Below are 25,299 nucleotides of genomic sequence, written 5' to 3'. Positions count from 1 at the left end.
GCCGAGCCATTTTTCAAGCACCTGAAAAAAAATTAAGAAATCTTTCTATTGGTTCTTTGATCAGTGTTCAGCTAACTTAAGTTTAACAGATGAAATCCCTTTCAATGTTCATCTACTTGCTTTTTAATTAACTACATTTCTTGAGACATATGAAACTACAATCACAAATTTAGCATGTCAGATTCTCCCAGGCAATTGAAACTCCCATTGTGTCAGATTTAGCAAGTAAAATTATCCTCAGCAATTATGTACTTTTGTAAATTAATAAACCAATCTTGTAAATATGGTAAAGCAAAGTATCTTACTCATTTCCAACATCATGAAAACAGGAAAATAAATAATGCCTATGCCAGACAGCATGATGGCTTAATGATTTCAAGACTTGTAACAGAGCCTACATAACACTGCCTAAAGCAAAGAATCGTGCATCTTTTTGTCATGGTTTCTACACTTATTTGGATACCTATCCACAGTGATAAATTACTCTACCAATCAAGGGAGGAAATTATCATCTCAGCAGAATGCGCTTATCCAAGACACAGGCTGGACATATGCCAACTCTCACTGTCTGGTCTAAGCTGTGTGTTTGTCCTCTCTGCATGGTACACATTGTCCCATTATTCCCTTTTTCTAAAGTCATCTGTTGACATAGACAGAGGTGATGGGTTTATATGGGGTGTTCACACACACAAATGAGGCCTTTTTCAAGTAAGTTCACTTATGGTTGTGAGACAATTGTTTTATACCCAGCCAAAGTGTACTACAGATTAATTAATTCATAAATCTTCAGGAAACAGTGCTTCTATATCAGGTAGCCATGGTTAAAATACTTGCACACATACACACGCACATGCATACACCTCACAATTTATGTTGTCATACCATGTAGCTTAGTAGCAAACTCTGCAGTTTTTCTAGGTAGAGTCACACATACTGTTGGTTCCACAGTTCTTAGTTCTTCCCTGTCCTGCTTGCCATTTCAGGGCCTTGAAGGTAACTTGTGTACAGAGAGACAATACTTGATCACTATAGGAAGCCTGTCACAGGTTCAGTTAGCAATTGATCCTACTGCTACCTTACTGATCTGCCTACAGATCTGGGATTCAGCCTCTACTGTCAGCCAAACAACTCCCTTAATACTGAACCTCTGTCTTAACCCTGGGCCTCCTTGACTGATACTTTCTCCCCAATTCCAGCATTTCTTCAGTAGTGGTTCATGATCATTCAAAATCACCCAGAACACTTGCAACCGAAGTTGAATCCCAGGCCTCATCCAAGATACAGTGAATCTCTAGGTATAGATGTAGCTAAAAATAAACACAAGGTTTTTTTTTGTTGTGGTTTTTTTTTTTTGGTTGGTTTTTGTGTTTCCTGGGTGGGAAATTGTGCATGTGCATGCATGTGCATGCTTGTGCATGTGTGTACAGACTTATGTATGTCATGGGACAATTGTACACATGTATGTGCCTGAGTGTAGACGCCAGATATCCATGTCAGCTGCCTTCCCCGATTGCTCTCCATCTTACTTAAGAGATTCCATTCAGCTCAGCTGGTTTGCAAGCACGCCCAGGCCTCTTACTGTCTCTCCCTTCAAGTTCTGGGATCACTAGGACGACAGGCATGTTCTGAGCTGGATTTTTTTTTCTTTCTTTTTTTGAGTGTTGTGGTTCAAAACTCAGATCTTATGCTAATGCAAAAAGCACCTCACCTACTGAGCCGCTTCTCAAATCCTGCAACTTACTTGTTCAAAAGACAGCTATTGTGTAAAGCAGTGCCTAAGAATCGTGCATTTGATGATTCTCAGGTCTAAGCCTTTCCTTGAACCCACAGAGGTGGCATCTTCTCTTTGGTTCTGAGTAGCTTAGAAAGGGGACGCTGATGTGAGCACTACTTCTTCCATGCATAACTTCCAGGGAGCTGCTGACTAGGTAAACTTTTTATCCATTTCACTGGGCCTGTGACTTGAGTTATACTCTTATTTAACTAGTTTTTTTTTTTCATTACAATTTGTTCCATGGGTCACCTTTGGACAGTTTTAAATGCTAATGACAGTACTGAATTTCTTTTTGGCTCCTTGAAGTTTTTGGCTCCTACCTCATCAGGCCACTGACTGTCTCAGGTTCTCTGGACAATCAGAGCAAATGGGATACATACAGATGGACAAGGGGAGGGGATGAATTGTGTTCTAGACTGTATCCAGAAATCATGATGGCAACAGAGCCCCATCATGTGTCACCTGCAAGTCAGAGAGCCGGGAAAGCTGCTGCGGGTCAAAATATAAATGTCTGGGAACCGGGATAGAAGGCTGAGGAGTGGGGGAAGGGCAGGTATGGAAAGGATTGGGGGTATATGTTAGCGTCCAAAGCTCCAAGAATCAAGAAATCTGACCTCCAATGGAAGAGATGAATGACCAAAAGAAGAGCACCTTGACATTCACCTTTTTCCCCCCACCTTTTTCTTTTTCTTTCTTTCTTCCTTTCTTCCTTTCTTTCTTTCTTTCTTTCTTTCTTTCTTTCTTTCTTTCTTTCTTTCTTTTTTTCTTTCTTTCTTTCTTTCTTTTTTTTTTACTGGACCCCCTCAGCTACATAATGGCACCCATGTTAGGGACAGTGATCTGTGCTCAGTCTGATGACACAAATGCTAACCTCTTCTGGAAAGACCTTCAAAAACACGTCCAGTATTAAAGTCTTACTGCTACCTGGGCATGCTACATCCCTGGCAAGCTGATACATAAACATCCTCTCCATCACAGACAGCTGGCTTTTTTGACCCAAGAAAGACTTCCTTCAACGAGACAGAAGCCTCTACTGAGATATGCAGCTGGTTTAGGGATGGATACACTTGCTCCTAAGAAACCCTTCAGGTTGGAGTTTGGGGATCTGAACTGGAAAAAAATAGGTTCCCCAGTTAATGAAGAAGCATCCAGGGAAGTGGGACCCCAGCACAGCCCAGGAAGCCCTGGGAGGACATCTACTATCCCTTCTACCCTGGAGATCATGTCCCACCACACCCACCACGCTGATACTCTGTTACTGAGAGTTCTAGCTCTCAGGATCTTCTCTTGCTTCTCCTGGAGGACAGCTGGTTATTACTGCTTAGATATGCTACCTCTTCTTTGAAGTCTCCTAATCTTCACGAGCCCTTATTTAGTTAGGCAAGCAGAGCATATCAGACTACAGACTGTCTTATGTAACTCTCTGTGGGCCATTAAGCACAAAGCATTGGCATCACTGGGAACGGGTAAATCCTAGTCACAGCCCCACCTCACTTTTCTGGAGCCTTCTACTGGGAAGAAAAGATGAATGGCCCTACAAATACTTTTAACATTTCACCTGCCCACTTCTAGTTCCTGCCCCTACCTCTGCCTGCATGCCAGATCTCCCATATTTGTCTACCCTTGGGCACCAAGCATGACATCCCAAACTAACAGAGCTCAATTTTCCCCAAACTTGCTTCTCTTGGTCTTTCTAGTCACCCGCGAGTCTGTTTCCTTGCTCATGCTCTTGGGCACTGCCGTGTTCTGTCCATCAAGCATCAGTCAGCTCCATTCTCCGTGCTGGAGCTGATCTCTTCTCTCCTCATATCCTCCATTTCCTTAGATTACAAATACCTCCGATGAGTTCCTTGGCGTTACACCCGCCCCCTATTCAGTTTATACTCCACGTGGCAGCCAAGCCTAAGGTATTGCCAAGCCTATCCCCACTTTACATATGTTTGTGGCTCCGATCTTGGGGCCAAAGCTGCCATCCTCATCCTGCTTAAAAGCCATACTGTCTACCTAGAGCTTCTCCAGACCCTCAGCCCTTTCTCTTCATCTCCTTCCACTCCGTATTTCCCCACTCTGCCTCCTGGCTCCCGCTCTTCAGTTTTCCCAGCATGCCACCAAGTCAAGAACCTCCTTTTCATTCTTTTCTACCAGCTACCTGCCACCCCTATCCCAGACCTCCGTTGCCTGCTCCCTCGCTCACTGCAGACCACAACTCAAACATCACCTCATAACAGAGGCCTTCTCACGCCGTCTCCCCCTCCCCCCCTCCGCGCACGCGCGCGCCAGAAGCTTGCATTAGGGGCTCTTCCTCGGTACTCTCTCTCTCCTCACTGTTCTCCCAAGCACGTCTCTTCTGATGATGTGTAGTTATTTGTTTACTTCCTGCTCCGGCATGTGAAGTCTATGACAGTGAAACCTTTGGGGTTTTTTTGGTGAAGCCCCCCCCCCCGCCCCCGGACCAACAAAATCACACTTCATAGTTTCTCTATAGACATTTTTCTGCACGATTCGTGCAGTGGACATTGCAAGGAGTGTTCCATTTTCGTTATTTCCCTTCACCTGGTGGCTGAGGAGCATCCTTTGCTCTTTTCCCAGTGATGAGACAAATTTCCAACTCCCACATCAAACGGTTCACAGCTGCCTACAAAACTCCAGCACCAGGGGATCTGATACCCCTCTGACCCCTTCTTAACTAATTAATAATAAAATGCTTTAGAAATTGAATTTTAAAATGACACTGTGCACAAAATACATTAATATTGGACTCTTGGCAACATACTTCATCCATTCCAGTATGAGATCTTCTCCAAACCAAACCCCGTCAAGCCATACCACACAGGTACCCTCACCTTCCCTTGGCTCACTCTGTAGCACGGGGCCCCTCACCGGGCTCCCTTTGTATAGTTAGCCTGGAAGAGCATTCCTGTCGGATACCACCACATAAAAGGTGACTTGGGCATTATGAAGAGGATGGATGTGTCCCTGGAGCACATGGGTTCAAATTCTTTTCTGTGGCATACTCACTTGGTGACTAGTCAAGACTGTACTGCAGACCTTGTGAGGGCAGCTGTAGTGGTCAAATGAGGATATCTGGGCTAGTGCTATGCAATATGGTGTCTCAGCATTGCTGGCATTATGACCCTACTGGCCAATTCTTCCCTTTGTTAAGATAGGCTTATCTGAGTGCCTTGGTCTGCTGCTATGCATTTTAATGCTAAATACCGGACCTCATCACCTCAGGAACAGGAAAATCCTCACATACATCAAGTGATACTATGTGACCTTGCTCCTTCATTTAAAACTATTGATTGAATAAAGATGCTGGCAGCCTGTAGCTGGACAGAAGAGAGGTAGGTGGGGTTTTCGAATAGTTCCCATGCTTGAGGTCTAAAGAGGACCATGAGGGAGAGAGAAGGTGCAGAGAGGAGAAGACACAATGGGGTAGGCCAATTGGAGTTAAGAGCTACCCAGATACATACAGCAAGTTATAACTCGGGGTACTAGCTAGGGAAGTAGACACTAATAGCTTGGAGGGCTGATATCTGCCCAGCTCTAGTGCTTTTAGGCTGATTATAAATATAAAGGCTTTGTGTTTTTTATCTGGGAACTAAGTGGTCTTAGGCAAGGTAGAAACTGGTGATCGAGATTAAATATTTCCTACCACACCTGAGCCTTAGCCCCACTGAAGGATGGGGGCTGATCTAACACCTTCATAAGATCTCAGTCCCTCCACGATCTCCAAAACCAATGGGACAGGTGTAGACCAGGGTCCGGACCCTCGAGCATCCTCTACGTTCTCCCTACGTGTGCTGAGCATGCCATCCAGGCCACAGCTCGTCCTTCTCCCTGCGCCCCTGACACACACTTGCTAAGATTTTACTAGACAGTGCATGCACTCTCTCCCTGGGCTCAGCTTCAGGCAAGCAAAGCTGCACAAGACAGCGGTCACGTGGAGAGCCACAGTTTGAAGAAATCCCTAGATTAGGCTGGTGTGCTGTTGCTGTGTGGGGAGTAGTGAGCTTGGGAGTGCTGGCCACACACAGGGCAGAGAGCAACTGAGGGTGAGGGGTCGGGCCTCAGTTCTGACCCAGTGTGTAGCTGAAGCAAGTTTTCTCCCAGGTCCTTCTTCCTGAATGGTGGGATGTGCCAGAAAGCTTCCCAGGCAGGCTTGAGGGTGGCTGATGGCAGCATTGATGCTGTGAGAGAGAGAAGTCCTCACCACTCACGCCTAAAACCTACAATCCTTCAACTCACCCTACAGCCACCTCTGTCTCCCCCACCCCACCCCCAATCCCACCACCATCCGGCAGGTTTTCATCACCAGCCCAAGAAGGAGTGTAACCTCTGAGACTTTTGTTCCCCACATGTGAAATCGGAAATTTGTGTTTTCCTATCAAAGAGAATCCAGCCACCCAGGGGGAAGAAAGCTAGAAAGAGTGTTGCTCCCATCTAACAGTGAGAAAACGATGGATAAAATTTTATGGAGGGTCTGAGAAAGCTGCAGCCACAAAGCTTCCAAATAAACCAAATTCCAGAGAGGGACAAGGCTTCAGAGGCAGGGCTGGACACACATGCAACATCTCTTCCCGTGGAGTATGAGAGAACAACAAGGCCACCAAACAAGCAAAGCTGGAGCACGCTAAAAGTTAACTCCTTAAAGGCTGAGGGTGAGCAGGCATGTTCGAATGCAGTGGCTGGGAGTTGTAGATACCTAGTTGTCTTCTGTGGCAAGCTTTTCTTCATAGACCTCAAAGATGGGGGTGTGGGGACCTCACTGTATTGGTTACTTCTATCGTTATGACAGAATGGATTTAAGACTAAACAGTCCATCCATGTGGCAAAGGAATGGCGGGACCAGTTCCTGTCCATGGCAGCAGGGATTTGAGGCAGCTGCTCACATCTTTGGCTCAGGCTAGACTTTGTTCCCACCTATCAAGCTGTTCCCCTATGGCCCTAAGTTAGCCAGCTGGTGGCCATATTCAAACGGTTTCACAATCTCCAAAAACAGTGGCACGGGTGTGGACCAAGTGTTCAGACACATGAGTCTGTGGGAGGCATTTCACATGCAAATGATGACACAGACACAGAGGGAGAGAAAGTGAAGGATGCTGGTGGGGATGGGCACAAAGCCTGCCAATGCCCTTGTGTCCATTCCTGCTATGGATCAAAGCCATAAGCCACGATACGAGAGACAGTGAACCTTCTAGGTCTGGGCTCCTTGTAGAAGAGGAGAAAGAAAGCCCCCCCCCTTTTTTAACAGTAGAAAGCCCTCTTTGGGGGCCACTTCCATGAGGGAAGAATAAAAACAAAACTCTCCTCCCTTTGGCTCCAGAATCTTACCCCAGTACAGAGAAAAGACTGGCTGGAAAGAGGCCACAGATCTGAGGGTACTGCTAGGCACAAAACAGCTTAGCTGCCACAATGAGAAACGCAAGAATGCCAGTTAAGCTGCCTCCCACCCAGAGCCCTGACAAATATGCTTCCTGGATGCTGCAGCAGGGCAACAGGGATCACTTCCTGCCCGACTGTAGCCCTAACTGAGCAGCACTCCAGCTCCACCGCACCCGCCGCTGACCTGACAGGAACACAGATGTGTGCATTTCCAAGCCCCACATGACTGGTGAACACACTTAGACCTTGCGGGTCCCTTCAATTCTCAGGTTAAAATGTGTCAAGACTAAGGCATTCTGAAGAAAAGCGGCCGTGGGGGCGGGGGCCGAGGAAGGCAGGAGAAGCCGGGCTTTGTCTTCATGGCTCCCAGAACAGGATGCTGAGCAACTCTAAAGCTTGAGCCATGTTCTGGACCTCAGCACAGTGAAGTGAGGAGTGATGGTCACATGGTCCTTGGGGACTCCTCTGCTGTGAATGAAAAGCAGGGTGAAAGTAGCTGAGACTCCACCTGCCCTGAATAGGTTTTCTGAGCCTGGGAGGACTGACCTGCCCTGGATCTGAGGCTTCTATGATTCTTGGTTATTTATCTGTGAGTACCTTATCTGTGAGGGTGTTCCGCCTCACCACACTCAATACTCACGTGACATACTTCCATACAGACCTAAGAAGTCTTATAAAGTATGAATGCTGTTTACCCCAGTCTCTGTTATTCTTCCAGTTTGATTTTTTAAAAAATGAGGCAAAAAATTGTTTTGGTGAGAGGAAACAACCGCCTTTAATCCCAGCACTCGGGAGGCAAAGGCAGGTAGATTCCTGAGTTCGAGGCCAGCCTGGTCTACAGAGTGAGTTCCAGGACAGCCAGGGCTATACAGAGAAACCCTGTCTCGAAAAACCAAAAACAAAAACAAAAAACAAACAAACAAAAAAAAGTCAACCTATTGTAAATAGATGATGAGTTACATAGAAATCATGATCAAATATTGTTCATACATTCGAGCTATCAGAGAGAAACTTTAATGTAACCAGATAGTCCGTTGTAGCCCGAAAATAAAGTATGAGTGTGTAAAGGACTGAGGGGGGAGAAAGGATGTAACTCTGCTAAATATTACAACTATGATATCAAATAGGAGCCTTTTCTCCAACAGAGGGGTGAAGAAAACACAGCTGAGAAAAAATGTCAACTACAGTGAATCTGAGTCTACAGGCAGGATTCAAACTAAAATGCAAAGAGAAAAATTGGTGTAAGATCAAAGTATTCAAAGCTACGGGACAGTATCAAATGGGTTAACATACATGTCACTATGGGGACTAGAGAGAAAGGTCACAATAGAACGAGCATCTAAAGACATGTAAGGTCTTTCTTAAATGATGAAAGACATGAGGCTAGGGACCTCAGAGTTACTGAGAACCCAACAGTACACATACAAAAGCAACAACAAAACAAACAAACAAACAAACAAAACCTAGATATATGATCTCCAAACTGCTAATACCCAAATAAAAGATGGTGTCCTCAGAGCTAGCCAGAGAAAACATGAACATGTCTATTCAAAGACCAGAAGTACAACAATCTTGCCTGACACAACACAACTCGGAGAAATCAAGTGTTATCCTTAAAGAACTTGAGGTGGAAAAGACCATCTATTTAAATTTCTATACTCAGGAAAACATACATCTAAAAAATAAATGGAGGCAAACTTATGACTGTTTCAGATAGATAAAATCTGTGCAAACTAATTTGGAGCAGATCTGATTAATAAGAAATATTAAAATTTAAGTTCTTTGAGTGGAAAAAATAGCAAAGGGAATCTGAATTTAGTCATGGAAGAACATACACACAGTGGACAATAAAGTAATACAAAATGAAGAGTTTTACTTATCATGGATTGTATTGTGAGACAACTGACTAGCCAATGACAAATGGAAAGGCTATTTTACTATTCATAAAAAAATAAGATAAAGTGTCAAAAAATAACATGTAAAAGTATGGGGCTTTTCTAATGTAAAGTTTCGGGCTTTTCTACCCCCGCCTTTGCTCTAAAGTAATGGCAGTGATACTTGGTATATGTATTCCAGGCTCTGGCACTAATCTGGGCAGGTTCTGAGCTGTTCTAACCAGACTATGTTGGCCTGGCCTACTTCCCAGCTGTGTGTCTGTTACCTGCCATCTTGGTTTCTCACTGGCCTCCTTCTTCATCTGTGTCCTCATGGGGATTCCTCAGCTCACCTGAGACTCTCTCTTTCTCTCTCAAGGCACAGAAATTCCACCTTATCCTCTCCTGCCCAGCTATGGGCTGATCAGCTCTTTATTGACCAATCAGAAATAATGGGGAGCAAACTACTGAGTCAGGAAACGATTCATAATAATGACAATACCCAGATCTCTGAGCTCAGAAGTCAGCACTGAAGTCTACAGTGCACGAAAACATTCCACAGCAATAACATACGTACAGATGGCCAATCTAAGGACAAGCGCTGAAGAAAATTAATGCGGGTAAGTCAAGCACCATTGCAAATAAAATTAATCACAAATAAATAATACAAGTGGAGGCAGAGAAAAGAATAAAGCCAGGAGAAAATAATAGCAATGTGGAAAACATAAAGCCTATCACATATTAAATTAAATATAATTTATAATAAACTAAAAATAATTAAATTAAATATAACTGGTCTAGAACCTCTGCTTTAAGCAAGATGAGTTGACAGTGAACAGATTTTTCCAGCTCCCTGAGCCCACAGGTAATACAAAATAATCAAGATTTTTTTTTCATGATACTGAGTAGTAGGCAACTGAGGACAGTGTTCCCTGAGAGACAGGAAGCAAATATGGTAAGATTTAGGCTTGCCCAGGCTCACTGCCTCCATGAGAGACTTTCTGCTGGCACAAAGAACCAGGACAGAACACCTCAGAAAGCCATGCAAGGATGGAAACCAGGGCTCTGCTCTCCACTTCATGCTTGAATCTGAACCCCCTTCCTCCACCCTTCCCACTCCTCCCCACACTCCTCCACACCTCCCACTCACCCCCACACTCTTCCACACTTCCCACTGCCCGCACCCAGAGGCTCATGCTTTGAATGCTTTTTCCTCGGCCTCCTCACTACTTTGAGAGGTTGTGGAAATTTTAGGAAGGGGATCTCTAGCAATGGGCCTTTGAAAGGTGTAGCAGAGCCCTCCATCCTGTCAGCTTGCTGTTTCCTGTCTGTTATGATGTCAACAGTTGCCTTCTGTCTAAGCTGCCCACTGCCAGGACATTATGTTCAAGCACAAAGGACCAGGACAGCATGAGGAGCCAAATCAAATCCTTCTCCCTTCAATTGTTTCTGTCTGATACTGCGGGCACTAAGTAACTAATAAGCACACTTCAAAACAAGCCCTAAGGGATCAAATGGTCTTAGTGGTGTCTTAATTCTCTCTCTCTCTCTCTCTCTCTCTCTCTCTCTCTCTCTCTCTCTCTCTCTCTCACACACACACACACACACACACACACACACACACATACAAACTGCATAGCATTTTGAACTGATTGGTTTTTAGATATTTCTTTTCCTTTATGGTATGTGTGTTTTGCCTATATGTCTGTCTATGTACAGTGTGCACACCTGATGTCCATGGAGGTCAGAAGGGCCTCAGATTACCTAGACCTGGAATTAAGAATGGCTGTGAGCTATCGTGTGGGTGCTGGAAACAACCTGGTACCCTGAAAGGGCAACAACTGCTCATAACCCCTGAACCATTTCTCCAGCCCTGCTTAACAGTATTCATAGAATTGCAAAATATATCTGGCACATACAAGATAACGTGCCCAAAGTTTAACAACCAAGAGGAAAAAAAAAAAAAAAACCCACTAAGCAGCCTAAGAAGCAGAAAAAAAAATCCAAGTGAAAAGAATGGGTTAATCACTTTTAAAAAAAAAATGAAAAAGAATCCCTAAGGACCTTAAGCCTAGCTGATAAGAACATTAAAATGTGTATTTTAGCAAAAGCAACATTTACAAAACTTTAAGTAGAAATAAAATTTAAGGAGAAGAGTGTTTAAAATGAGCAAGTATACTCAGTAGGATTGGGAACAGATTAGAAGCTACATGAGAAAAGATTAGTGAATTTAATTGTTCAGACTGTATAATAAACTTCTGTGAAATGAATTCTTTCAGATTTCATAGGCCTGAAAACTTTTGTTAAACCTTAGGTTTTTAGTTTGTATGCTTGTTTTGTTTGTTTGTTTGTTTGTTTGTTTTGAGACAGAGTTTCATGCAGCTCAGGCTGGCCTCAAATTCACTACATAGCTACACAGCCAAGGATGGCCCTGACTTCTGATGCCCCCATCTTCTGGATGAGAGTACAGGCCTGCAGTACCATACCCAGCATGATGCAGTGTTTGCGATCAACCCTAGGACTTCCTACATGCTAAGGCAGCATCTACCAACTGGGCCACACCCCCAGCTCCTCACCTTAATGCCTGCAAGTTAGAGTTGGACACATTGTATTGAATTACAAGTTAAAACTGTATCAAGTGACTAGAGAGATGGTTCAGAGGCTAAGAGCACTCTCTGTTCTTCTAGAAGTCCTGAGTTCAATTCCTAGGGATCACATAGTGGCTCATGACGATCTATACTGTGATCTGATGCCCTCTTCTGGCATGCAGGCATACATGCAGATAGAGAACTCATACATAAAATAAATAAATAAATCTTAAAGCAACAACAACAACAACAACTGTATCAGTTACTTTTGTAAAACTGTTACACAAACACCCAAGAGAATGACTTAAAGGAAGGACAGCTAGTTTTTACTTAGTTTCAGAGAGTTCAGTCATAGCTCTTGGCTCTGTTGATCCTGGACCTGTAATGCTACAGAACTTCATGGTGATCGGGACAAGCAGAGGGAGAGGGGGCAGGAAGGAAGCAAAGAGCAATGAAAGGACTGGGCAATGGCATAATCTTCAAACCAACTTCCTCCACCTACCCACCCATGCTCCAAACAGTCCCCAGAACCTCTGAGAATATCGTCCCCAGCTAGGGAGAGTGCTCAACCCTTGGAAGACATCTTGTGTTTAAACGGAAAGAATACTTTTTTCCTATGGCTGGAGGGATAGCTCTGCAGGTTTGGTTTTCTTCCAGAGGTCGTGAGTTGGATTTCTGTCATATCCAGTGGCTCACAACCTCCTGTAACCCCAGCTCCAGGGGATCTGATGCCCTCTTCTGGCCTCTGAGGGTATCTGTGAAAGTATGGCAGGCATCCTCAGAAACACAGACACAGAAACATTTTTTTTTCAATCTTTCTTAATAAAATGAAGACTTCAGAAAGAAGACATTTGCTACATGGGATCAACAGAAGATCCAACACTGCAGAAGGTTTGGAGACTAAGCAACCGGGATTATCTATAATGAAACAAGAAGGGAGAGAGGAAAAACAAAGGGTAAATGGAGCATCTTCCTTTGGCTCTCTAGAAGCTCAGCTTCGCACACTTATGCCTCCCGGGGCTTTATTGCCCTGTCTAATCTTCCCTAGAGTGTTCTGAACACTCACAAATGCACCTGAAGGACCACCTTAATATGTTTCTACCAGTCTCATCTTCTCTGTCAGTCTAGGCTGGTTTCGATGGCTGTACTTTCCCTTCTTGGGATTCCTGTTCTCCATCTTTTTTACAAGTTGGGTTATTTCTCACAGAATTCTGTCCGTTGTACACTTGCCTTGTTGGATGCTGGGAATTTGTACAATGTTCCATACATATTCTGGAACTGTTATGAAATATAAATGCGGTATAATGCAGCGGGAGTAAGAAAATACCTGGCCAGTCCATGCAAAAGGTGTCCCCCTGAGAAATCACGCTATGCAACAGGCCTAGTATAAAAGGGAGGTTTACCATGGGAAGGGAAAGGAAGGGGAGGAGAGGGGAGGAGAGGGGAGGAAAGGGAAGGGAGTGGGGACTTGGAAAAGGTATAGAGGCAGAGAAAGCAAGGGCAGGACAGAAAAGGACAGAAGGGGGGGGAGGCAGGAACACATGGGAACAGAGAGAGTGTGTGTGGTAGAAGTGGGGCTGACATATAGAGCAGTTCTCTATATTTGCTGTGGTAGGTTCCTAGGAGGAACATAGTGGAATGGTCTGTAAGCAGACAAGAACTTTGTTCTATGATTAAAAGTACTGGGATAGTGTGACACTTCCAGGTTTTTGAAGCCTTCTCTAGAACAAGCAGGGAAGCATTTAATTCAGAGCCTTTTTTTTTTTTTTTTTTTTTTTTGGCCCACCATCAAGGCCAGACTTTTCTCATCACCTTTCCACTGCCCTACATATGCTAAGGCTTTACAGCCTTTCTATGCACAGATTATCCACTCCCCTGTTGAGTTCTATGCATTGCTGCCTCTCAGCCATTTGGAGGGCATTTTCCTCTTACACCTGCACTGAACACTTTGGGTTGGGTGGAATATCTTAGGGAGCCCTGGAGACCCTTAGGCAATCCTTCCTTGCAGCCATCTCACCTGACACTCTGCTCTATAGTCCTGGCCCTGCCTCCTCAGCGTAAAGAGCACTGGACTGTTTAGCATCCCACTTCCTGCAACTCAGGCCAAGAGCTAAGCCATGGGTTCTCACCCTGTGGGTCTCGACCCTTCATGGGCGTGGCGTTCTTCATGACCTTTTTACAGGGATCACCTAAGACCATCAGAAAATATGGGTGTTTATGTTATGTTTTATAACAGTAACAAAATTAGAATGAAAATAATTTTATGATTGTGGGTCACCACAGCATGAGGAACAACATATTTATTAAAAGGTCACAGCATTAGGAAGGTTGAGAACCACTGCTTTAGGCAGAAAGCTGGAGAAATGGTTGAGATTGCCTGCTTGCTTCCTGTCTCTCAGAGATGGCTGTCTGCTGCTGTCTCACACCTGGTTTCTTGGTTCCCTCTTGTTGAGTAATGTTTTGTCCCGAGAAATGCAGATAAGAGGCTTTGTTGTGGTTCCTGTAGGAGGAGGATCTTGTGAGACAGGACGGGATAGGCTAGTTTGAATAATTCCAGCAGACTCCAGGATAAGGGCTATCTCTGCTTGTCTGGCCCTTGGCCCTGAGGTGCTTACAGTAGACAATAGAGGTCCAGAGAAAATGAGCTCCATGGGAACCGGAGAAGGAGGCAGAGGGCCACAGGTGTCAAGACATCAGAGTACAGACTTTGCAGCGGTGGGTGTGGCTAGAGGCCAGAGAGATGGCTCAGCAGAGGAACTGAGTTTAGTTCCCTGCATCCATAGGACAGCATGCAACTCTAGCTCCAGGGTTTCTGAGGCATCTGTGGTAAACAGACATGCAGATAGTGCACAAACATACATGCAGGCAAAATAGCCATACACACACACACACACACACACACACACACACACACAAAACAAAACAAAACAAAACCAAAAAACAAAAACAAACAAAAAACAGTAAAGAGAGAGAGAAAGACCAGGTGGTGGTGGCACATACCTTCAATTCTAGCACTTGGGAGTCAGAAGCAGGCAGATCTCTGAGTTCAAGGTCACCTTGGTCTGTAAAGTGAGTTCTAGGACTACACGGAGAAACCCTGTCAAAACAAACAAACAAAACAAGAGAGAGAGAGAGAGAGAGAGAGAGAGAGAGAGAGAGAACTGATATTAAGATATTAATACCAACCTTGTTTGCTCAGATGGCTGTGCTATCCTACTGTGTTCAGATTTGGCCTACCTCACCTCCCACACATTATCTGTCAGGGGAAGGATGGACCTGCTGGGTGGGTGGGGGGGGGGGGGCTGGAAGTCGAGGCCTTCTTTCCATGTCAGAGTCTCCTACACAGCAGGAGTCTGAGCTGGGCTAATAGTTCCAGAGGTTAGTCTCACCCTTGGAAAATAAGGCCACTGGCTGTTAATCCAAATAATTAGCTTAACACTACATGTGGTGAGTTATTCAAGTTTTTCCTCATAAATACTTAGCAGACATGGATGCTTTCACTGATTGAAAATCAACATTAAAGAAGAAAGCCCCCACCCCCACCCCACCCCCACCCCCGTGCCCCACAAAGTATCCAGAGCCTAGCTCAGTGCTGCCTGTGATTGGCTCATGAACATAACCTCCTTCACTGTCCAGACAACTGGAATCGTTTGGGAAATACCTAGCATCCTCAGAACACGTTCACCGGTTGGTGTCTTTGTTGGGCCCTCTGTCGTGGGCCTGACTCCTACTCTTCAGTGATAACAAAGCTGGCCAAGCTCAGGGGTTGCCTGTCGACCTGGAAGGCTCTGCCTCTGAGATTGCATATCTACACACCTGGCATCAGGTTCCCTCCCTGCGACTGAGAGCCTATTGGCCTGCCTGCCTAGACTTGCAGAGAATCATCCAGGCATCCAAAGGGCTGGCCCCTCTGTCGAGGTTAGTCTGTTTGGTCCACAGATCGTGACTGTTAAGGCAGCCACGGCCCTGATGAAGTATATACTTGTCCACAGACTACACATTGTTAAAGTAACCATGGAAACACACCACTGGGTGTGTCGGTGAGACTGATTCCAGAAACATTTACATGAAGAGGGAAGAGTCAGCCCTACTGGGGTGGCACCATTGATGAGACAAAGGAAAAAGGACACAGGTGTTCATCTTTCTCCATTTCCTGGTTATGGAAGAAATGTGATCGGCTGCCTCAATCTCCTGCCACGTGACTTCCTCAGCAGGATGGACTGCACCCTCAGCCTAGGAACCGAGATAACCTCTATGTATCTTGCCATCGATGAGAAAAGCGACAGAAACAGCAGGACGTAACTCAGTGGTAGAACACTTGTCCCTGTTCGAGGCCCAGCATGGAAGAAAGAAATCCTTAGACGTGAAAGGGACCATAGAGCACAGCGTTGGGGTCCTTAGGTCTGGAACCAATTCACGGGGCTTGCTAAGGTTGGGGGTGGGGTTCCATTTCTCTGTGATTTCCACCTCAGTGACCATCAGACGCCTCCTCCTCTGGCCCGACTCCATTCCTCAGCTTCCTCGGTTCTCTCTGCACGGTCAGAGCCTTTGCCTCCTTCTGCATCCAGAGCGCTGAGCCTCTCCCGGCCGCAGTCACATGACCCTGGTCATCTCACCTTTGTTGCGCCGAGGCTCCAGGCTCGCTATCACAAGGCCGCTTTGTCTCATGGGGTTATCCCTTCTTCTCTAAACTTTAGCCTCTCTGAATTTACTTCTCCCTATAAAGGCTTCAGAGCTTCCCGTGATGCAACAGAACGGGGACACCTGCTTCACCTCTGCACACCCCTATCTTATCTCTCTGCTTCACACAGACATTATTTCTTCACACCTCTCTGCTACCTGGCGTTTCGTCACTCCTCTCTTTACTGAATGGAGCGACTGTCCCAAAACTATATTCGCTATCACTAGACTGTGTGTTTACACTTCATTTTAGATTTATTAATTTTATGTGTGTGAGCGTTTTGCCTGCACACCATGTGCATTCCTGCTCCCTGTAGAGGTCGGAAGAGGGTGGGAAACTGGATATTCTGATGATCGTGAGCCACTACGTGGGTGCTGGGAATTGAACTCTGGTCCTTTTTTAAGAATATCAAGTGCTCCTCATTGCTGGGCCATCCCTCCAAACCCTCTTCATCACTGAAGAATCTGAGGGCTGGAGAGATGGCTCCGAGGTTAAGATCTCTTACTGCTATTGCAAAAGACCAGAATTTAGTTCCCAGAACCCATACTAGGCAGATCATAACAGCTTATAACTCCAGCTGTCAGAGATCCCATACCCTCTTCTGTCTTCTAAGGGAACACATGCACACACAGACATTCTCTCTCTCTCTCTCTTTCTCTCTCTCTCTCTCTCTCTCTCACACACACACACACACACAAAGATAGAGAAGATGGATAGATGGATGGATGGGTGGATAGATATTGATAGATAGATAGAGAGAGAGAGAGAGAGAGAGAGAGAGAGAGAGAGAGACAGAGATCTGTGGTCTGTCAAGCCTGGCCCCAGCTGTCAGCAGCTGAGTCATCTCTGGCAAGTGGTTTGTCTTTCCTGTTTCTTTTCTCTGTAGAGTATGATGCTAGGATGATAAAGACCATAAGAACTTTGGAGAGGAAAGAGTCTGTTTCGATTATACTCCCACACCACAGTCCATCATCAAAGAAAAGTCAAGGCAGGAACCTATAGGAAGGAACTGAAGCAGAGGCCATGGAGGAACACTTCTTACGGGCTTGCTCCTTGTGGTCTTCTCCAACTGCATTCTTAGAGCACCCAGGACCACCAGCCCATAGATGGCACTGCCCACAGTGAGATGGGGTCTCCCACATCCATTATCAATCAAGAAAATGTACCACAAGGTGGCCACGGGCTAATCTGGTGGCAGCATTTTTTTTTTTCAACTGAGATTCCCTCTTCCAAAATGACTCTAGCTTATGTTAAGTTAACATAAAACTAGTCTCTTCCTGGCCTGTGTCTACCCTCCCTTTGTTCTCCAGCCCAAACTGCCGACTGGCACCTGCAAAGAGCCATCCTGCTTCAACATTCAGCTTCTCCTTCTCTCCCTCCCCATGTCCCACCTCCAACATTTCAGATCTTCTTGGTGTCGGCCTGTGGTTCTGCAATAGCCTCTTTAGTGAACACCGCTGCCCCTGCTGGCCAGCAGCTTGCACTGCACCTGGCTGTTGGAGACACTTTCCTGTCCATGGTAGGTCATACTCTCCTGCCTTTATCCAGTGCTCCCTTCCTTGTTATGGACCACATACTTATCCTTCCAGTCCTGGGCTCACAGCCAGATGAGCCAGGCAGCCTTTGCAGGCTGAGCTGGACCTTCAATCTCTGATTTCCCAAAGTACTCACATCCCACCCTGTCACAGCGCTAGTGGTCCAGTTTACAACACAGGTTCTCAACCGGTGGGTCGCGACTCCTTGAGAGAACTTTTCCAACAGGGGTCACCTACAACCACTACAAAACACAAATATGGTCAGGCAGTGGTGGCACACGCCTTTAATCCTAGCACTTGGGAGGCAGAGGCAAGTGGATTTCTGAGTTCAAGGCCAGTTGAACTCTGTAGACCAGGCTTGGTCTACAGAGTGAGTTCCAGAACAGCCAGGGCTACACAAAGAAACCCTGTCTCAAAAAACCAAATAAAAAACAAAAGCAAAAACAAAAAAACCCCACAAATATGTACATTACAGTTCAAAACAGTAGCAAAATTACAGTTATGGAGCAGCAACCAAAGCAATTTTATAGTTGTAGGGGTCACCACAATACAAGGAACTGTGATAAAGGGTCACAGCATTAGGAAGGTTGAGAACCACCGCCTTTCAGGAAACTTTCCAAGCTGTGCCTGAGCCCCTCCAGAGGGGTGTCCTGTATAGTCCCCATCTCCTCCTATCACCTTGCTAAAGAGAACATGTTTGTGTTGCTTGTGTGGCCCCTTTTCCCCACAAGTACGTAAGCTTTTGTCTGTCTTGATATGCCTTTAGAGCCTAGAATAGTGACTGGATTGTGGTAAGTGCTTAATAAATGTTTGCTGAATAAATTATTGAATCACTGATTGGTGCAACACTACCTGGATTTATATCCCTAGTAACTTACACTAAGTATAGACGCTTCTCCTGTTACCATGAAGTTACGGTCCCCGTAAACCTATTAAGTTGAAAACATCCTAAAAGGCTGCAACTGGCCTAGTTTACCAAAACATCATAGCGTAGCCTAGCTTGCCTTAAGTCTGAATCGATATCCCTTTACTAACATCAACCATAAGGCCTATTTGATAATTCAGTGTTGCCTATCTCATGTAACTTAGTGGACTCATACCTTGAGAAAGCATTGGCAGCATAACATGCTACATTTACATGGTTCACCCTCCTTGGTCACTTGGTTGACCTGGACCTGTGGCTCCTTGTGGCTGCATATTACTAGTCAGAGTAAAGGCTAATACTTAGAATCCAAAGTCAACTTCTGTTTGATAGGCATTGCTTTTGTAGCACTCTAAAGTCAAAATGTCTCTCTGTGTATAAGAGTGTGTATTCTGTATACACGTATGAAAGTGATCGCGTATGCACATGTAAGCACACATCTGGGCACATGTGTTTGTGGAGACCAGTGGTAGATGTCTGGGGTCTCCCTCCATTGCTCTTTTGGGACAAGGTCTCTCACTGAACCTAGAGTTCATCAACCAGAGGTAATTGGTTCCCCAGATCGTTCCTGTCTTCTTCCCCAACACTAAGATTATAGGCATATACAGCCTTTTGTTATGTGAGGGTTGAGGATTTGAACTCAGGTCCTCATGCTTTCGTAGCAAGCACTTTACTGACTGATCCATCTTCTCAGACTGAAACCTCCTAAGTAGAGCCATTGTAATTCAGAAACGTGTATTTATTCTTGGATTAAGGAACATTTATTCTATGGTTAGCTTTCATTGGAAAGCCTGAACACTAGGGCTGCATTTCATGTTCCCTTTTCTGATCCCAGCCCTGGCTTTTGAATTCCCTGTCTCTCCACATCACTCCCTGCCCTTGGCTGTATCCCGGTGCTGCTCTCTCCACGTCAGATACACTGCTGCCCATTTCCTCAGCACTCGAGAGAGCCTTGCCTTCTTCCAGCCATCACCCTCCACCTGTGACCATTCAGGACAAACTGATCCTTCCTTGGGACCTTCTCCGGCCATCCAGGCTCATCACCAGCATGATCAACAACAAGAAGACGATAAATATATGTAGATCTTATATAAATATTAACATCAAATGGTCCTTTACGCTTTTACCAGTTGAAACATTTTGGACGTAAACCTTTCCAATATTTACTTTGCATCATCTCTGCCTTCTTAAATAATTCAGAAAGTGTCTTTCTAGACAGTTACAGTGCAGGCTCCTGCCTGTGCATACTAGCTATTATCCTCTGGTATGATCTTGAGCCAGGAGATCTGGCATGGGGGGTAGCAACTTAGTGTGGTGGTACATTCTCCTGTAATCCCAGCACTGAGGAGGTGAAGAGAGCAAGATCAGGAATTCAAGGACAGTCTGGGCTATGTGAGACCTAGTAAAATGAGCTTTGGGGCTTCATAGTCCTCGCAATGAGCCCTTCACAGTGCTCTTGAGGTTTCCTCTGACTCTCAATGTAACTAGTCTCTGAGTGTGGTAAGAGAGTCTCCTATTTGTAGGTCTGTCCTCTTTCAAACTGGGTTGTACAGGGCTGGATAGATAACTCAGAGGTTAAGAGCATTTGTTCTTGCAAAGGATGAGGATTTGATTTACAGCACACACATGGTGGCTCACAACAGTCTATAACTTAAAACGAACAAACTGAGATGCACATGAGTTTTTCTATTAGAGACGTTTCTCATTTAGCTCCTGTTTTTTGTTTTGTTTTGTTCTGCTTTGCTTTGCTTATTAGCTTTGGAGTTCTGCAGCTGGGATAGGTGACTTCTACAGAAGTCCTCCTTCAGCATATTTAGCATGTATACTAACAGATAATCTGTTACTATTAACTAACTCCTGGTGCAGAAGTCAAGACTTTTCAGTCAGTTGTTCCCTGGTTACCCTATTAACTTCTCAAGAGGTGGAAGTCATGATAGTCATACATTCCTTTGCTAAATATAACAAAGCAAGGATTGGGGCTGGTGAGATGGCCGTTAGTTAAGAGCACATACACACTGCTCTAGCAGGGACTGGAGTTAGTTTCCCAGCTATAGCTCCAGCTCTGAGAAATCTAACACTGTCCTCTAGACTCCTCTGGCACATACATTCAGAGGTGAACAATCTTCCAGTCCCCAGATGCCACACACACACACACACACACACACACACACACACACACACACACACACACACATTCTTGTGCCCATAATTTAAAATAAATTAAGTACACACTATGTGGGAAGATCAGTCATGGGGGGGTGGGGGGGAGAAAAACTCATGTGCATCTCAGTTTGTTCGTTTTAAGTTATAGACTGTTGTGAGCCACCATGTGTGTGCTGTAAATCAAATCCTCATCCTTTGCAAGAACAAATGCTCTTAACCTCTGAGTTATCTATCCAGCCCTGTACAACCCAGTTTAAAAGAGGACAGACCTACAAATAGGAGACTCTCTTACCACACTCAACTTGGTGTGGCGGTACACTCTCCTGTAATTCCAGCACTCAGGAGGTGAAGAGAGCAAGATCAGGAATTCAAGGACAGTCTGGGCTATGTGAGACCCTGTCTCCAAAAGTGAACAAAATTTTAAAAGCCCAGAGCACTTTGGAAGTGGTAAACAGGGAAGAGACTGCATTCTCATCAGGAGAACTAGAGGCTTTCTGGAGCTGGGGATTTGCGTTGGTATTATGTAAATTTCCACTGGAATTAAAGCATCCCATCCTTCAGGAAAGCTTAAGCAGGGAGATACACAATTCAAAATAGCTTGAGGAAGTTCCTGAAACTAAGTGGATTCACTAAGCCCCTCCCTGCCTGAGTAAGTAATAAAAGCTGAGAGTCCTTCTCAAAGAAAGATAGCCAAGCTGCAAAGAAGGGTCTCAGACAAATGGAACAGCAAAGAAGACTCAAAGACCAGACCAGCAGCCTGGAAGAATCGTAAATCAGTTGAGCTGCCTGGAAGAGGTTTAGACCCACTGAGGACACTCTCCAACCTGTTGAGCAGCCTGCAGGATGTGCAGTGCGTTCCAGATTCCCAGCTTTGTGAAGTGCCACCCATGTTGGGGTACGCCTTGGTGATGCAGCTGTCTTTGAGTCGTTTCTGCTCCTGGAGCCTCTCTAAAACTCATTGGTTCACCACGTTGGACTTTGGTGGTATCCACACTTTGTTCTGTCATAGGTTCCCTATCTGGGGTGAACAGATGTGTGTGTCGCATCTCCCCAGAAAAAGTTTTGTCATACAACTGTTGGGTCTTGGTAGATAGGGTGGATCATAGCAGGTAGAGCATTACAAGCCTTGGGGGAAGGAGGGAGGGACGGAAAATATAAGACCAGGAAGCTGCTGTTGCACGCATGGAAGGTAGGCATGTTGACATTTGGAAAAGAACCCAATGCATAGTGTTGCTCTTCCCCTATGCAGTTTGAAATAAACGGATTAGCAAAACAAGAGAGTAGCAGGTGGTGCCCGTGGAGTCACCTGAATTATTGATAAAGGTGTAGCTGGGGGAGTCAATGTCAGATGAATGGCTAGTAGTGCTGAACAGCTCTGCCACAGGTAGCTCGCTCTATCCAGTGCAACGCTCGGTTGCACGGACCACCACTCAGTGTCTGAATGCCTTCAGTTGAACTTTTCAACTCTGAAACTCTAGTTCATGGGGTAAAAACAAATAGTAGATAGCACTTTGACGTGAACTCATCATTTATAATATTCTGGGTTATCCTTCTCCCCTGACCCCTCTCAGAAGCATCACATTATAAGGTTACTTAAATCACCCAGAGCAAGCTGGAATGCCATTCCATGAAAATTCATTGTGGGTCTTAGTATTACACAGGACTCCTGGAGAACCTCACACTTGAACTGGGATGTCTTGCTCTGCTTTACGTGTGAAGGTTCTAAGTGGTAAGGTGAATGGGACTCCGTTTCCAGACTTCTTTGGCTTTCCCACCTTAGCAGCTAAGCATGCCGGGCAGACAGCTGGATTTACCCGAGGAAACGGGATGCTGGACTCTAGATCTGCTCTCCGGAGTCATTTAGAGGCTGCAGTTCAGGTACATGCAGATGGTGGGGTCATTGGAGTCTGGAGGCTAGGAGTGTGGAACATCGTCCTGCCACCGTGAACATCTGGGTGTACTTAGAAGGACGTGGCCTGGATGGTGGAGAAAATGGAATATAGAGGAGTTAGGAAAAAGCAGACAGTAAGGACTTCCTGAGGCTACAGGTTCCCAAACAAGGCTACTTCACAAAGAGCCTGCATTTTCGCAAGGCAAATCACCCCCAGCATTCCTGCAAACAAACTGCAGATTCAGCACTTCCCGCTGTGCGTGCCTTCGCGGGAGCATTTTGTCATGGCAGCTATAGATCTGTCATTCTGGGCATGGATTCTATGACGACTAAGAAAGAAGGGTGAGAATATTCACAAAAACAGTTGCCAACTGTTCTGCACTTTCTAATACTAGAATTTCAACCCTTCAAGGACATTAGAGTCCTCACCACTATCCAGACAGGGAAAGGAAGCTTAGCGAGGGAAGTGGTCTCAATCGGTCTGGAACTTTTGGCTCCCTGCCTTCAGAGATGCGCTCTCCTGGTAGTTTCCAGTAGGCAGGCATGTCTGCTCTGGTAGAAGAGGAGCGGGGAGAAGCTGCTGTAGGACTGTGGGCGTTGGTGGTTACGGGCTGGGTCATCTCTTGAGCTACATTGGAGTTTAAGTGTATTATGTGTGCTGAAAAATGTATGAGTTGGGGGAGGGGTAGAAATTGGTTCTTGAGCCATGTGGATATGCGGGTTGGAGCTTTTAATGATGGCAAACAATGAGGGCTTGGATTTTATGCACAATTGTAAGTGTGTGTGTGTGTGCGCGTGCGTGTGTGATCTTGGGGGTATGTTGGGGTGCTGGGTGGAGAGACATCAACCCCTGCGTCATGTATTCAGGAATTCAGGATGAAATTTGTTAGGCTGTGTGCTAGTGGGTCCACTTGGGAGGGGAGATGTCAGTCCCTGGCCAGGCCGTGTGTGTGTGTGTGTGTGTGTGTGTGTGTGTGTGTGTGTGTGTGTTCAGGATGAGATTTGTTAGGCTGTGTGCTAGTGGGTCCACTTGGGAGGGGAGATGTCAGTCCCTGGCCAGGCCGTGTGTGTGTGTGTGTGTGTGTGTGTGTGTGTGTGTGTGTGTGTGTGTGTGTGTCCCCGTGCCCCGCCCTCCGCTGCAGGTGGGCCGGGCCGGCAGCGGGGCCCGCAGCGCTCGCAGCTCTTGGCTGGCGGCCGCGCCGGGCTAGCAGGGCTGGGCTGGGGCTGCGGGGCGGCGCCGGGACAGGAAGCGGAAAGCAGCAGAGACCAGCGGCCGCGGCGGGGCTGTGCCTCCACTGCAGCCCAGCGCAGGCCGCGGAGCCCGGGCGCTGCAGCCGAGAGCGCGGGCGTGGAGCGCGACGGGCCGGCGCCGGGGTGAGTCCCGGGAGAGGCGGGCGCGGCGCGGCGCGGCGGCTCGAGACTGAGCTGGGTGGGAGGTCAGGCCAACTGCGGGTGTCCCTGCTCCCCAGCAGTCCGACTGGGGTCCGGGCCCTCGGACCGGGAGACCCCTGGGTTCCTCCGGGTCGAGCTCCCCGAGACGCGGGTCCTTCCATCCCTGCCCCGGGCTCTCTCCGCTCCATTCCAGTGCTCGGAGTCCTGGGGCAGCCTGCGCTACCTCGGACTTCTTTGCCTTGTCTGGCCTTCGGAGTGCGCCCCTGAGTGCGCGTGCCGGGTGGTGGCCAGGGAATGACGGCGTGTCGGAGGCAACCAGTGGCTGGACGCGCCTTGCAGGGCAGAACGCGATGGGGGTCCCCGCCAGGACCCGGGGTCAACTGGCCGGTTTTCCAGCACAGGAACGGAGCTGGCTCGTGTTTCTCACTTCGCTTACAAAACCGCAGCCCGGGAGGCCTGGGGGGCGCGGCCAGTTGCGCATCGCGGAGCGCAACAGGCAGGTAGTTTACTTTCAAAAGCGCCGGGGCGGAGCAGAGGCGAGCAGCCAGTCCCAGCCAAAGGAGGAGTCCCTGTCCTGGGCAACCTCGCCGCACTCGGGCAGCCTTAGACACCAGTCGAACCTTATTTCATCCTGCAGCCATTGAACTGCCCCGAGCAGCGCGCCCAGAGAAGTGTGAAGCTTTATAAAAATTTAAAAGCGTCGGTGGTGGAAGCAGGAGTGGGGGCGGAGCCGTAGCCTGGTGGGCTAAGTGATGAGGAGAGGAGAGTCGGAGCCGGGCAATCTCAATTTTCATGTCTCCAAACCGGGTGTGATGCCCAGATCGCGAAGATGAGCTCCTTCTGAAGTTCATGGAGGGGTGGCAGGGGTCTTTATTGGCATGGTTGTGTGGTTGGTGCGTGCGTTAGTTTGAACCCGTTTGAGGGGACTGTGGTCAGGAGTGCGCGCGCCCTTACAGGCGAATTCCAAAAGTTAGCTGTGAAGACTAGTGTTTTCACTGACGTGTTTATACGTTTTACGGGGTTTGCTGAAAAAATATTATAAGTTATGTCACCAATCAACAATACTAATTAGCCTTCTCCTTCTAGTGGGCGTG

General features: G+C 46.5%; 1 protein-coding gene and 1 long non-coding RNA gene across 5 annotated transcripts in view; one reads left to right on the top strand and one right to left on the bottom strand.

The window, feature by feature from the left end:
• On the bottom strand, positions 1-24,859 carry Gm16160. The gene is made up of 3 exons (XR_375921.3): positions 24,429-24,859; positions 21,747-22,898; positions 1-21 (listed from the first exon to the last, which is right to left on the bottom strand). It is a non-coding gene; the product is annotated as a predicted gene 16160 (long non-coding RNA).
• Positions 23,955-25,299, top strand: part of Vangl1 (VANGL planar cell polarity 1) — a 51,162-nt gene continuing 49,817 nt past the window's right edge. Inside the window, exon 1 of one of the 4 annotated variants that reach the window (XM_030252588.1) lies at positions 23,955-24,187. The gene's annotated coding sequence lies outside the window, so the exon portion shown is untranslated. The remainder of the gene's footprint in view (positions 24,188-25,299) is intronic. The other 3 variants (XM_006501395.4, NM_177545.5, XM_017319549.2) reach the window with 3 other exon arrangements.

This window comes from Mus musculus, chromosome 3 (genome assembly GCF_000001635.26).
Source record: "Mus musculus strain C57BL/6J chromosome 3, GRCm38.p6 C57BL/6J".
NCBI lineage: Eukaryota > Metazoa > Chordata > Mammalia > Rodentia > Muridae > Mus > Mus musculus.
This window is presented reverse-complemented; position numbering and strand designations above follow the sequence as displayed.